We start from the raw sequence: 14,916 nt of genomic DNA, 5'->3' as shown, positions 1-14,916 counted from the left end.
CCTGAAACCTACACATCACATAACTAGCATTTTACATATCCAAAATACACTTTTTTCTGATGGATTTTTTAAATTGTAGCATTGCATATGATAACAAATAATTTTATGCTGAAATAAATGCTGAAGGCTTTTTAAAAGGTTCCCAATATTGTTTTAATTTGACCTGCAAAATAACAAAAAGATGGAAAGAAGAAGAAAAAAAAAATACACCATGAAATATAGCTTCTGTGACATTGTTTAATAAAAGGCCCTTCTACAGTTTTGGTTTGTGGTAATAACAGGTTTTTGTAGGCAAATGAAATGATCTCTAACACTGTGCTTCACTTGCAGCACAATAATACATAACAGATCTCCCAGATGCATTCGGCTTAAAATCAAGAGCAGAGAATTTTGCACCATCTCCTGTAATATTGAACTGATCTGTGTATTGACTTTCTGTGGCTGGATTTTTGTAACGCACATATCCAATAAGATTTAGAGCAGCATCCCCTGTCACCTGCTCATACCATAATATCATGTAATAGCTTGATATTGTGTGAGAGCAGGTGAGTGTAACAGGCTCTTGCGTTTCAACCAGCTTGTCTTTTGGCATTTGATTAACTTTATCACTTAATGATTGCCCTGTTTGAAAGAAAAAGAAAACACATTAAAAATGGTGTAAAAGACTAAAGTGATCTGAAAATGCAGGAATAAGTGATTTTGTACCTGAGACCAAGAATAGCAGTGCTGTGAAATAAATCAAACAGACTGTAAATGACATGTTGATGCTTCAGTGCTGGAGCTCTCTGAGTGACACCTATAACAAATGAACTCTCAGTGCTCTCTCTCCCACTTGTTTGATAAATATGTCTTTACATAGATCAGGTTGAAAGGTGACTCCTACTGGTCTTGATAGTAATTGCACCAATGAGGTACATACTGCAGTAAGTATTCAGCTCTTTTACTTATGTTTGTCATTAAATTTATGAATTGAAAATATGTGCTTTTATTGCATAGAAATGCAATGTCTATTACAGAATGCAGTTGTTCAGTGAGATCACTACATGCTTGATAAATGTTAGTAGGCGTTTCAATAAAACCATTTCGGACAGTATTTGACTTACGTCTGACAGATCCCTCTCAGTGAGCACAATAGATGACTGTTGTTTTCATAACAACCAGCAGCGTCTGAAATAAATACCACAGGAACAGGTGTGAATATTAAACTTTTCTACACTTCATCCGTTAACCACAGAATCAAAGAGAGGTTTTTGTAATGAACAGCAAGGATCTAAAACACTGTGTAATAAGCAGCGCAAAAATACACTGCGCTGTCATTAGATTTCAGACTGTTAATGGTTAAATATCCATTGCTATTTCCATCCCCAGACATTTCTATCTTTGAAATCATTTTCTTTGTACGGTTGTTTTCTAAGTAAATATCCCATTAATGTGAACCCGTGGTCCTGGTTTTGTCTGTACCAGTTGATTTGATCGTAACTGGACACACTGTGTGAACACTGGATTTTTGCTGTATCTCCTTGTCTCTCAATCACGTCAGGAGGAGACTGGTTGACTTTGTTACTAAGAGAAAAACCTGTGAAGAGAGTATTCACATATTTCACAAAACAGAATAAGAGAGGTTAAATTACTTTGCATGAATGCATACAGAGCCTTACCTGAGAAAGTGATCAGCGTAACGGTAAATATTAGGACAGCTTTCATGTTGACGCTCAGAGAATCTGTTTCTGTATGTGAAAATGTTACTGATGCGACAACAATGTAAAACAGATCATCACAATATCACAGTATACTGCATGCCGTGGATATCCACTTTGATATGTAGAAGTGTAACTTTTCTGTGAGCCAGTTTAAACTGGTCGGTTAAATTTTACTGGTTAGCATGACTAGCTCACTAGCGCCTGCTGGTAGATGTTGTCACTACATCTGGCACCAAAGAATCTTGCAGTGTTGCCAAGTCTGTGGTTTTAATGTTGAATTTGGCTAATTTTATACCATTGCCAAAGGTTGTATTTTAGTCTGTAGGTTGAAACGAGCTTTCTTGATGCTGTTTCAACAGAGAAAAACCATGGGGGAAAAAACGGTTTCACCTGTTTTAGTGCACACTACAGATATCGAGACGTGATAAGGAAGTGTTTTTGCTCTGGGTTGTGGGGTTCTAACACACTGTGTCTCCAAGCTGCACAGTAATAGACTCCGCTGTTGTCTTCTGTCAGATCTGTTATTGTAAGTGTGGCGCTACTTCTGCCATCTCCAGCCAAGCTGATTTTATGTTTGAACTCATCTTCAGGATATGAAAAATCAATATTGAGATAACCAAGAAAAATGAATCCCTTGTCATCAGATTGTTTATACCAGAGGATGCGATCAAAGCTCTGGTCTGAATGTGAGCAAGTGACAACAGCTGATTCTGTGAGGTTCCTTATCAGGTCCCGTGGAGTCTGGTCAACTTTCTGACTTTGTACAAGACCTAATTAGAGCAGAAAGAAATTATAAATGGTATGGTATTTTTAGAACGTTATTACTTTGCCTTTAAGAACATGCTTTGGAAAAACTTACCTGGTAACATGACAACAAATATGGCAAACATTGACATCATGGTGACATTCAGCATAGTCAGTACTGATTAACACTTGCTAACAATGAGAGAAAATAAAAGTCATGACAAGTGACAGGAAGTGACACCTTCCCACCCCAGAAAAGAAAAATTACAAATCAAAAATCAATTTAATATCAGTTGTTTCTCAGACACAACAATGATATTATGCTTTTCAGATTTTCAATATAAACATTTGTCATTCCATTTTTACAAGAATAAATGATTTGGGCTGTGCTAATTGTATAGCTCATTACTATTACTGTATTCCATCAAACGTTTGTGAAGAAACATCTGAACCAAAGTTGATACCTTTATGAAGAAGTATATAAAGAACTGAGAATTGAGACATTGTTTCCTGATCCTGCTGGTAGAGGTTGTAAAATCAGTGTTGCCGCTGATGCTTTTTATAAATAAAATGTTTTTATTGTTGTAATATGATTAAATTTGCAACAAATATTAAGATTAAATTTAACATAAAAGACTGTTAATTTTCAACTTTTTTCTTTTTTTTTTTTAAGATAACTGAGTGAAGTAAGTTCATACTTCACTTTGGTTTTTCCTCCTTTCAGTCATTTATTTACTTTATAACAGTAAATAAATATCGGTTCTGCATATCGGTTATCGGGCACGTAAACATGCAAATAATTGGTATCGGTTATAAAAAATCAATATCGGTCGATCACTAGTTGTAACTACATATTCTGGCAGCAAAAACAAAGTGTTGCCAAGCTAATTGGGATACTTTTACACTTTGCTGTGGGTTCTTTTTTCATCTGCAGGCTAAAGTCATCTCCCCGGATTGCAGTTTCGATGGAGGTGACCCATGATGGGGGAATAATGGAAAAAACATGATTGGGCCAGTTTTGATTAGCAATTGGATTGGTTTTATTTTGCAAATCTGGCAACCCTAGTATCTTGACTGCTAATCAAAGTAGTTCTGTTTTTTTACAGAACAAAATTTTAATCAAGCAAGTAAAACAATGATGCATTATTGGTTTATTTTACTGGTGTTCTCACTAGGTTTTTTAAAGCTTAACAGGTTCTTTGTACGGCAGTGGTGCTATATAGCACCTTAATCACCCCAAAGAACCACTGAAGAACCATACAGGAGCTTAACAGGTTCTGTATATGGTAGTGGTGCTATATAGCCCCTCAGTCATGCCAAAGAACCGGTGAAGAACCACTGAAGAACCACTGAAGCACTATACAGCACCAAAAGTGGTTCCCCTATGATTACGAGCCAAGGTGCTATATAGCACCATTTTTTTTTTTAGAGTGACAGTAGATGGAATGGAAATTCATGCTGGTCTAACCTGGTCTTTTCAGCAATAAAACCATTTCGGACAGAATTTGACTTACGTCTGACAGATCCCTCTCAGTGAGCACAATAGATGACTGTTGTTTTCATAACAACCAGCAGCGTCTGAAATGAATACCACAGGAACAGGTGTGAATATTAAACTTTTCTACACTTCATCCGTTAACCACAGAATCAATAAGAGGTTTTTGTAATGAACAGCAAGGATCTAAAACACTGTGTAATAAGCAGCGCAAAAATACACTGCGCTGTCATTAGATTTCAGACTGTTAATGGTCAAATATCCATTGCTATTTCCATCCCCAGACATTTCTATGATATCTTTGAAATCATTTTCTTTGTACGGTTGTTTTCCAAGTAAATATCCCATTAATGTGAACCCGTGGTCCTGGTTTTGTCTGTACCAGTTGATTTGATTGTAACTGGACACACTGTGTGAACACTGGATTTTGCTGTATCTCCTTGTCTCTCAATCACGTCAGGAGGAGACTGGTTGACTTTGTTACTAAGAGAAAAACCTGTGAAGAGAGTATTCACATATTTCACAAAACAGAATAAGAGAGGTTAAATTACTTTGCATAAATGCATACAGAGCCTTACCTGAGAAAGTGATCAGCGTAACGGTAAATATTAGGACAGCTTTCATGTTGACGCTCAGAGAATCTGTTTCTGTATGTGAAAATGTTACTGATGCGACAACAATGTAAAACAGATCATCACAATATCACAGTATACTGCATGCCGTGGATATGCACTTTGATATGTAGAAGTGTAACTTTTCTGTGAGCCAGTTTAAACTGGTCGGTTAAATTTTACTGGTTAGCATGACTAGCTCACTAGCGCCTGCTGGTAGATGTTGTCACTACATCTGGCACCAAAGAATCTTGCAGTTTTGCCAAGTCTGTGGTTTTAATGTTGAAAATTGAATGGTTTTTCTCAACAGAGAAAAACCATGGGGGAAAAAACGGTTTCACCTGTTTTAGTGCACACTACAGATATCGAGACGTGATAAGGAAGTGTTTTTGCTCTGGGTTGTGGGGTTCTAACACACTGTGTCTCCAAGCTGCACAGTAATAGACTCCGCTGTTGTCTTCTGTCAGATCTGTTATTGTAAGTGTGGCGCTACTTCTGCCATCTCCAGCCAAGCTGATTTTATGTTTGAACTCATCTTCAGGATATTAAAAATCAATATTGAGATAACCAAGAAAAATGAATCCCTTGTCATCAGATTGTTTATACCAGAGGATGCGATCAAAGCTCTGGTCTGAATGTGAGCAAGTGACAACAGCTGATTCTGTGAGGTTCCTTATCAGGTCCCGTGGAGTCTGGTCAACTTTCTGACTTTGTACAAGACCTAATTAGAGCAGAAAGAAATTATAAATGGTATGGTATTTTTAGAACATTATTACTTTGCTTTAAAGAACATACTTGCCTGGTAACATGACAACAAATATGGCAAACATTGACATCATGGTGACATTCAGCATAGTCAGTACTGATTAACACTTGCTAACAATGAGACAAAATAAAAGTCACAACAAGTGACAGGAAGTGACACCTTCCCACCCCAGAAAAGAAAAATTACAAATCAAAAATCAATTTAATATTATTATTACAATTATTGTTTCTCAGACACAACAATGATATTATGCTTTTCAGATTTTCAATATAAACATTTGTCATTCCATTTTTACAAGAATAAATGATTTGGGTTGTGCTAATTGTATAGCTCATTACTATTACTGTATTCCATCAAACGTTTGTGAAGAAACATCTGAACCAAAGTTGATACCTTTATGAAGAAGTATATAAAGAACTGAGAATTGAGACATTGTTTCCTGATCCATGAAAGATCAACCTCTGAGAAGTAAAATTTCCACCTGGACTGTGGAAAAGAAAAGAAAAGAAAAGAAAAGAAAAGAAAAGAAAAGAAAAGAAAAGAAAAGAAGAAAAACTATGCAACATAATTTGTCATTTTATTTTATTTTATTTTATTTACATTTTTTGCAGTTAACCAGTAATATTGCAAAAAAATATATATATTTTTATTTGTTTGTTTCATTTGATTTATGGTTAAAGTGATTGCAATGTAGTGCTTAAAAAATCTCTAAATGAACGTCTGTATTGAGTGGAGAACTAATACATAAATTGTTGGTTTGTGGTAATAACAGGTTTTGTAGGCAGATGAAATGATCTCTAAAACTGTGCTTTGCTGGCAGCACAATAATACATAACAGATCTCTCAGATGCATTCGGCTTGAACTGAAGAGTAGAGGACTTCGCACCATCTCCTTTAATATTGAACCGATTTGTGTATTGGACTTCAGTGGTTGGATCTGTTAAACGCACATATCCAATAAGATTTAGAGCACCTATCACCTGCTCATACCATAATATCATGTTATAGCTTGGTATTGTGTGAGAGCAGGTGAGTGTAACAGGTTCTTGTGCTTTAACCAGCTTGTCTTTTGGAGTTTGATGAACTTTGTCACTTAATGATTCCCCTGTTTTAAAGAGAAAGAAAATGATTAAAAGAGTGTGAAAGGCTAAAATCATAAGAACATGTAAAAAGAACAATTCTGTACCTGAGACCAAGAATAGCAGTGCCGTGAATAAAATCAAACATACTGTAAATGTCATGTTGATGTTTCAGTGCTGTTCTCTGAATGATGTGCAGAATAAACCACCCCTAACAAATGAATTCCCAGCATTCTTTAAGAAGCACAAAGCCTGTCCCACTCCCTCTAATGTTTCTGTAATTAGATTTGGTCGAAAAGGGACTCCTACTGGTTTTGATAGTAATTGCACCTTTTTGTAAAGTCTTTTGAGCAGTAAAAATGATTGGAGATGTCTGTTTATCAGCTCTAATGTACTGAAAATATTTGTTTTTAATCCAACTTTATCTGTTCTTCATTTCCCACAAACATAAGTTCAGATATATGGCAAATATATGGTTACTTTTTATTTTATTTCATTTATTTATTTGTTTGTTTGTTGTTGTTTTTATATTTATTATTATTATTATTGTTTGTTTGTTTGTTTTTTACGAAAGCTCAGTCTAAATAGCAGTGGATAAGTTTACATGATCAATGTTTGAAAAAGACATTAAAAGTTAATAATTACAATGGATGTGCCATGTAATTGTGTCTGTTAAATGTCGAACAGTTCAATTCTGTTAATTCTGTTTTTTTGTTTGTTTGTTTGTTTTGTATGTAAACATTGTATGTAAACAACGTAAACACATCACAATATTACTCATATGCTGTTGATATACACTCCCATATGAATAAATTCTACTGGTTAGCATGACTAGTTCCCTTTCAGTCGGTCACTCCGAGTCACGTCGGATGACCGACGAATTGGGATCTCGCCAGAGAGACCAATCCACTTCGAGTGTAACTAAACGAGCCAATGGACATTGGCATGCGATCATTGCATCCAGCTGCCGCTGATCACAGCGTGAGTATAAGAGGCAGCGGGTGCACCGCATTAATTCATCCTTTCGCTTCGGAGCCGAGCGGCGGTGAATCACTGCTGCTCTCCTATCCTGCGAGTGAGAAGAGCGAGCGAGTGCGGGCGTTACAGCGCAGCAGCGGTGGTCGCGGTCTCACGGGAGAAGAGGTCGATTCCCGTGAAGACAGTCACACTCGGAGTGTGTGGTGGCCAGCTCCCCTGCGTGCTTCAGCACTTAATAAAGAGCAAATTTCTCTAAAAGAGCAACACGGGTGATCACGTCTTTTTAAAGATGTCTTATCACCCGTGCGTTTCTGGGTGTGGTCGTTTCCTGGCGCCTCAGGACGGTCACGATTGCTGCCTCACGTGTCTGGGCATTCAGCACGCTGAGGAAGCTTTCGTGGATGGTTCATGTTCTTCTTGTGGGGACATGACCATCTCGGAGTTGCATAATAGACTCCGCTATGTCAAACATGGCGGAGTCCCTCTGCCTCTGCCGCGATCCAGCGTTCGTTCCCGGGGCGGCGCTGTATCCGGTGGAGTCAGAGGTGATCTGAGGGTGACAGTGAGGGCTTCCCCAAGAGGAGTTCCTCACCCCTCAGGCGCTCCGCAGCCGGTGGGGTTGCTGTTGGAGCGGGCTGGGACCTCTGCAGAGCGGGGTATACCGCCTGTTTCCTTCGGTGCTCCCCCTGACAACCAGATGTCGGTCGCTGCATCGGAGAGCGAGTCGCCCTCTGGGGATGACGACTCGGCTGCGTTGCTTCGGGTGTGGTAGCGTTGTCCGAGCCAGACCCAGAGATGACGGCTATGCTTTCCCGGGCCGCCGAGAATGTCGGGCTCGTGTGGAATCCTCCACCGCGTCCCGATCCTTCGAGGCTGGACGAGTGGTTTCTCGGTGGGGGTCGCGCTGGTTCTCAGCGCCCCCCTCCGGTGCCATTCTTTCCGGAAGTGCATGAGGAGCTTACAAGATCGTGGAAGGCACCTTTTACTGCCTGAAACAAATCTTGTGGCTCCTCCGCCTCACCACCCTCGATGGTGGGGCCGCTTTGGGGTATGCGGGCATCCTCAGTGGAGCGGTCTGTGGCCATGCAACTATGTCCAACAGCCGCTACCACTCTGCGGGTGACCCGTGTCTCTCGCTGGCCTGTAAGTATTCGTCAGGTCTAACTGGCAGTGCTTATAGAGCCTGTGGGAGGCGGCTTCTGCCCTTCACGCCATGGCGTTACTGCAGGTCCACCAGGCCAAAGCCCTGAAAGACCTGCACGAGGGCGGTCACGACCTGGCGGTTCTACATGAGCTGCGTGCTGCGACGGACCTCGCGCTTCGAGCGACGAAGGTGACCGCACAGTCTCTGGGTCGTGTGATGTCCACGCTAGTGGTCCAGGAGCGCCATGTCTGGCTGTGTCTTGCTGACATGGAGCAGGAGAAGGTACAGTTCCTGAATGCTCCCGTGTCGCAGACCGGCCTTTTCGGCGACGCTGTCGAGAGCTTTGCCCAGCAGTTCTCGGCAGCCCAGAAGCAGATTGAGGCGATCAAACACATCATGCGCCGGAGGAAACCTGCTGCTTCCACTCCGGCTGCAGCCCCTCAGCCTGCTCGTCGCCGTGGGCGCCCCCCTGCGGCTGCCCCCGCTCCCGCGCAGCCGCAGCAGCCTTTCCACCAGGCAGCGTTGTGGAGCCGGTCGCAGGCAGGACGCCCAGCCCGTCCAGGCCCCCGCCAAACCTGGCGGCAAGCGCAAGTGCAAGAGGCCCTGAGACGGGCGACCCGGAGATGGTGACCGCACCACTCCCTCCCCCGGAGGAGGGCCGGGCGGAGAATCTTTTGTTTTGTTTTGTTTTTGTTCCGCCGCTGGCCCAGCAGCCAGCGGTACCCAAAACATCAGTAAAAGAGCAGTTTTCTCAATCTCTGGGTCTCAAGAGGAGGAAAGTGGTGAACCGTGCATCACGGGATCACTTCCCTTCTCCTCTCTCGCCAGCAGGCAGCAGTGGGTTGCCCAAGAGCACCCCTCCTGCCCATTTGTGGAACCAGGTAAGGGCGGTAGCACTCGAGTCCCCGCTTCAAGTCGTCACACGCCAGGCTGTCACAAGCCTCAAGCCGGGTTCCTGTGTTTCCTCCCTCACGAGGAGGAATCAGGTGAGTGTTACACTGCACACCCAGACCCCGCCCCCTGCCATCACAGGCCAAGCCGTCACAGGCTCCTGGACGGGTCCCTGTGTTCCACCTCGCTGCCCCACCGCGGGTATGTCGGTGGCCTCGTTGGTTCCGCTGGCACGGTCTCTCGGAGCCTGGATAGCGCTCCCCAGTCCGTCTCGGTGGCTCCTGCGGACCATCAGACTCGGCTACGCGATTCAGTTCGCCCGCGTCCCCAGGTTCGGGGCATCCGGTTCACTTCAGTCAAGGCCGTCGATGCCCCTGTCTTGCGTCGGAAATTGCAGTCCTGCTGGCGAAGGGCGCGATAGAGCCGGTCCCTTCAGCCGATATGAGGTCGGGGTTTTACAGCCCTTACTTCATTGTGCCCAAGAAAAGCGGTGGGTTACGACCGTTCTTGGATCTGCGAGTTTTGAACCGTGCACTTCACAAGATGCCGTTCAAGATGTTGACGCAGAAACGCATCTTTGGGTGCGTCCGTCCCCTAGATTGGTTTGCAGCGATCGACCTGAAGGACGCGTACTTTCATGTCTCGATTCTCCCGCGACACAGGCCATTCCTGCGATTTGCGTTCGAGGGTCGGGCATATCAGTACAAGGTCCTGCCCTTCGGGCTGTCCCTTTCGCCTCGTGTCTTCACCAAGGTCGCAGAGGCGGCCCTTGTTCCCCTGAGAGAACGGGGTGTGCGCATCCTCAACTACCTCGACGACTGGCTCATACTTGCACAGTCTCGAGAGCAGTTGTGCGCACACAGGGACCTGGTGCTCAGGCACCTCAGCCAGTTGGGTCTTCAGGTCAACTGGGAAAAGAGCAAACTCGTGCCAACGCAGAGTATCTCTTTTCTCGGCATGGAGTTGGATTCGGTCAACCAGACAGCACGCCTCACCCAGGAACGTGCTCAGTCGGTGCTGAACTGCCTCAAGACTTTATCAGGCAGGACGGCGGTCCCACTGAAACTCTTTCAGAGGCTCCTGGGGCATATGGCTGCAGCTGCGGCGATAGTTCCGCTCGGTCTGCTCCATATGAGACCGCTTCAGCACTGGCTCCATGGCCGAGTCCCGAGGTGGGCGTGGAAACGCGGTACTCACCGGGTTCAGATTACACCGGCCTGCCGCAGAACCTTCAGCCCGTGGACAGATCCCTCATTCCTTCGGGCAGGAGTGCCCCTGGAGCAGGTATCCAGGCATGCTGTGGTATTCACGGATGCCTCGGCCACCGGCTGGGGAGCCACGTACAACGGGCACGCAGTGTGAGGGGTGTGGACGGGTCCCCAACTGCGTTGGCATATCAATTGCCTCGAGTTGCTGGCAGTACGCCTTGCCTTGAGCCGCCTCAGAGGGCGCCTTCGGGGCAAGGACGTTCTGGTCCGTACACACAAAACTGCGACCGTTGCGTATATCAACCGGCAAGGCGGTTTACGCTCCCGTCGCATGTCGCAACTCGCCCGCCACCTCCTCCTCTGGAGTCAGAAGCATCTGAGGTCCCTTCGTGCCATCCACATCCCAGGAGTGTTCAATCAGGCGGCCGACGAGCTGTCTCGAGCGGCACTTCCTGGGGAGTGGAGACTCCATCCCCAGGCGGTCCAGCTGATTTGGAGTCGGTTTGGAGTTGCTCAGGTAGACCTGTTCGCGTCTCCAGAAACCACCCACTGCCAGTGGTTCTATTCCCTGTCCGAGGCAACGCTCGGCACGGATGCACTGGCACACAGCTGGCCCCTGGGCCTGCGCAAATATCGTTCCCCAGTGAGCCTGCTAGCACAGACACTGTGCAAGATCAGGAGGACGAGGAGCAGGTCTTGTTAGTGGCTCCATATTGGCCCAACAGGACCTGGTTCCCGAACTCATGCTCCTCGCGACAGCCCCTCCTGGCCGATTCCTCTGAGGAAGGATCTGCTTTCTCAGAGACGGGGCACCCTCTGGCACCCGCTTCCAGACTTGTGGAAACTCCATGTGTGGTCCCTGGACGGGACGCGGAGGTTCTAGGTGATCTGCCCCAGGAGGTAGCTCTCACTATTGCTTCAGCACGAGCACCGTCCACAAGACGGGCCTATGCGCTGAAGTGGAACCTGTTCGTCGAATGGTGTTCCTCTCACCGTGAGGACCCCCGGAGATGTTCGATCAGAGCCGTGCTTTTCTTTTTGCAACAAGGGTTGGAGCGTAGGTTGTCCCCCTCCACCCTTAAGGTTTATGTTGCTGCTATTTCCGCTCACCACGACCCGTGGGGGAGGTCGGTGGGGAAGCACGATCTGGTTATCAGGTTTCTTAGGGGGGCCAGGAGGTTAAACCCGCCTAGGCCTCCCTCCCTACCCTCTTGGGATTTGGCATTGGTGCTAAGAGCCCTACAAACTGCCCCCTTCGAGCCTTTGCAGTCAGTTGAGTTGAAGTTTCTCTCTATGAAAACCCTGCTCCTGACTGCGTTGGCCTCGATCAAGAGGGTGGGGGACCTGCAGGCATTTTCGGTCGACGAATCGTGCCTTGAGTTTGGGCCGGCTGACTCCAGTGCAACACTGAGGCTCCGGCCCGGCTATGTGCCCAAGGTTCCTACCACTCCCTTCAGGGACCAGGTAGTGAACCTGCAAGCGCTGCCCCTGGAGGAGGCAGACCCAGCCCTAGCTTTGCTCTGTCCTGTACGCGCACTGCGACAGTACGTGGATAGAACTCAGAGCTTCAGGACCTCAGAACAGCTCTTTGTCTGTTACGGAGGACAGCAGAAGGGGAAGGCTGTCTCCAAGCAGAGGATGGCCCACTGGATAGTGGATGCCATCACCTTGGCCTATGAAGCACAAGGTGTGCCCTACCCGCTCAGGTCACTCCACTAGGGGTGTCGCATCGTCCTGGGCGCTGGCTCGTGGTGCCTCGCTAGCAGACATCTGTAGAGCTGCGGGTTGGGCGACTCCTAACACGTTCGCTAGGTTTTATAGCCTGCGTGTCGAACCGGTTTCCTCCTGTGTTCTCACCTCAAACGGGTAGTGGCATTGAGAGGCCCGGCTCAGAGTCGGCTTGCGGCGTTCTTTCGCCTAATTCTTTCGCCTAGTTCCTTAACCAGGCAAACCCTGTCGAGTCCTCCAGCACTCCGGCGTCCGGACGTGGCGGAGCGTCCGGCGTCAGGCCTTTCAGCCAATGAATTCTTGAAATCTGATGTGAGGCTAGTGCCCATATGAGAGACCCTGCCGGGATCCCATATGTGTATTCCACGGTATGCTTATTAGAGCCGTGTTTCCCTTGGCAGACCACGTTCTGCCATCTCTAGTGATGCAGCCTGTGCCATCTCAGAGACTTCCATGTGCAATAGGGCCCTACGGGGTTACTTCACATGTCTAAATGCCACTTAACCCCCTCTGGGAGGAGGTGACTCCGCAGTGTGCCTCTTCCAAACGGAAGGGCATGCTTCCCAGTGTTTCCAAGTCCTACTGTCTGGGTTGTCCAAGGGACAACAGTAGTTGACCTTCTCTGTGTAGAGCCCGGTCCTATCGTCTGCCTTATAGGAAGGATCAAGAGGTCTACACAGGGCACTGGAAGGGGCAGCTCCTGTGGCGTTTTGGTAGGGATCCCAATTCGTCGGTCATCCGGCGTGACTCGAGTGACCGACTGAAAGGGAATGTCTCGGTTACGTATGTAACCCTCGTTCCCTGAAGAAGGAACGGAGACGCCACGTCCGTCGCCACAGTTTGCTGTACCACCGCTGAGCGGCCGGGTCACCGGCTCGGCTCCTCAGCGAAAGCATGAATGTCACGGTGCACCCGCTGCCTCTTATACTCACGCTGTGATCAGCGGCAGCTGGATGCAATGATCGCATGCCAATGTCCATTGGCTCGTTTAGTTACACTCGAAGTGGATTGGTCTCTCTGGCGAGATCCCAATTCGTCGGTCATCCGACGTGACGTCTCCGTTCCCTTCTTCAGGGAACGAGGGTTACATACGTAACCGAGACGTTCACCAGCACCTGCTGGTAGAGGTTGTAAAATCAGTGTTGCCGCTGATGCTTTTTATAAATAAAATGTTTTTATTGTTGTAATATGATTAAATTTACAACAAATATTAAGATTAAATTTAACATAAAAGACTGTTAATTTTCAACTTTTTTCTTTTTTTTTTTTTTAAGATAACTGAGTGAAGTAAGTTCATACTTCACTTTGGTTTTTCCTCCTTTCAGTCATTTATTTACTTTATAACAGTAAATAAATATCGGTTCTGCATATCGGTTATCGGGCACGTAAACATGCAAATAATTGGTATCGGTTATAAAAAATCAATATCGGTCGATCACTAGTTGTAACTACATATTCTGGCAGCAAAAAAAAAGTGTTGCCAAGCTAATTGGGATACTTTTACACTTTGCTGTGGGTTCTTTTTTCGTCTGCAGGCTAAAGTGATCTCCCCGGATTGCAGTTTCGATGGAGGGGACCCATGATGGGGGAATAATGGAAAAAACATGATTGGGCCAGTTTTGATTAGCAATTGGATTGGTTTTATTTTGCAAATCTGGCAACCCTAGTATCTTGACTGCTAATCAAAGTAGTTCTGTTTTTTTACAGAACAAAATTTTAATCAAGCAAGTAAAACAATGATGCATTATTGGTTTATTTTACTGGTGTTCTCACTAGGTTTTTTAAAGCTTAACAGGTTCTTTGTACGGCAGTGGTGCTATATAGCACCTTAATCACCCCAAAGAACCACTGAAGAACCATACAGGAGCTTAACAGGTTCTGTATATGGTAGTGGTGCTATATAGCCCCTCAGTCATGCCAAAGAACCGGTGAAGAACCACTGAATCACTATACAGCACCAAAAGTGGTTCCCCTATGATTACGAGCCAAGGTGCTATATAGCACCATTTTTTTTTTTTAGAGTGACAGTAGATGGAATGGAAATTCATGCTGGTCTAACCTGGTCTTTTCAGCAATAAAACCATTTCGGACAGTATTTGACTTACGTCTGACAGATCCCTCTCAGTGAGCACAATAGATGACTGTTGTTTTCATAACAACCAGCAGCGTCTGAAATGAATACCACAGGAACAGGTGTGAATATTAAACTTTTCTACACTTCATCCGTTAACCACAGAATCAATAAGAGGTTTTTGTAATGAACAGCAAGGATCTAAAACACTGTGTAATAAGCAGCGCAAAAATACACTGCGCTGTCATTAGATTTCAGACTATTTATGGTCAAATATCCATTGCTATTTCCATCCCCAGACATTTCTATGATATCTTTGAAATCATTTTCTTTGTACGGTTGTTTTCTAAGTAAATATCCCATTAATGTGAACCCGTGGTCCTGGTTTTGTCTGTACCAGTTGATTTGATTGTAACTGGACACACTGTGTGAACACTGGATTTTTGCTGTATCTCCTTGTCTCTCAATCACGTCAGGAGGAGACTGGTTGACTTTGTTACT

General features: G+C 45.3%; 1 long non-coding RNA gene across 8 annotated transcripts; it reads right to left on the bottom strand.

Annotated features, from left to right (window-relative positions):
* Positions 1-588: 588 nt before the first annotated feature.
* On the bottom strand, positions 589-5,424 carry LOC131523669 (uncharacterized). 8 transcript variants are annotated; one of them, XR_009266828.1, is made up of 6 exons: positions 4,518-5,424; positions 4,322-4,435; positions 3,959-4,022; positions 2,560-2,636; positions 1,659-2,470; positions 603-1,576 (listed from the first exon to the last, which is right to left on the bottom strand). It is a non-coding gene; the product is annotated as an uncharacterized LOC131523669 (long non-coding RNA). The 8 variants fall into 8 exon arrangements; XR_009266827.1 differs by having other exon boundaries at positions 589-726; positions 1,104-1,167; positions 1,462-1,576; positions 1,659-4,435; XR_009266826.1 differs by having other exon boundaries at positions 601-1,576; positions 3,959-4,435.
* Positions 5,425-14,916: the final 9,492 nt, after the last annotated feature.

The sequence above is a fragment of the Onychostoma macrolepis genome, chromosome 17 (assembly GCF_012432095.1).
Source record: "Onychostoma macrolepis isolate SWU-2019 chromosome 17, ASM1243209v1, whole genome shotgun sequence".
NCBI lineage: Eukaryota > Metazoa > Chordata > Actinopteri > Cypriniformes > Cyprinidae > Onychostoma > Onychostoma macrolepis.
This window is presented reverse-complemented; position numbering and strand designations above follow the sequence as displayed.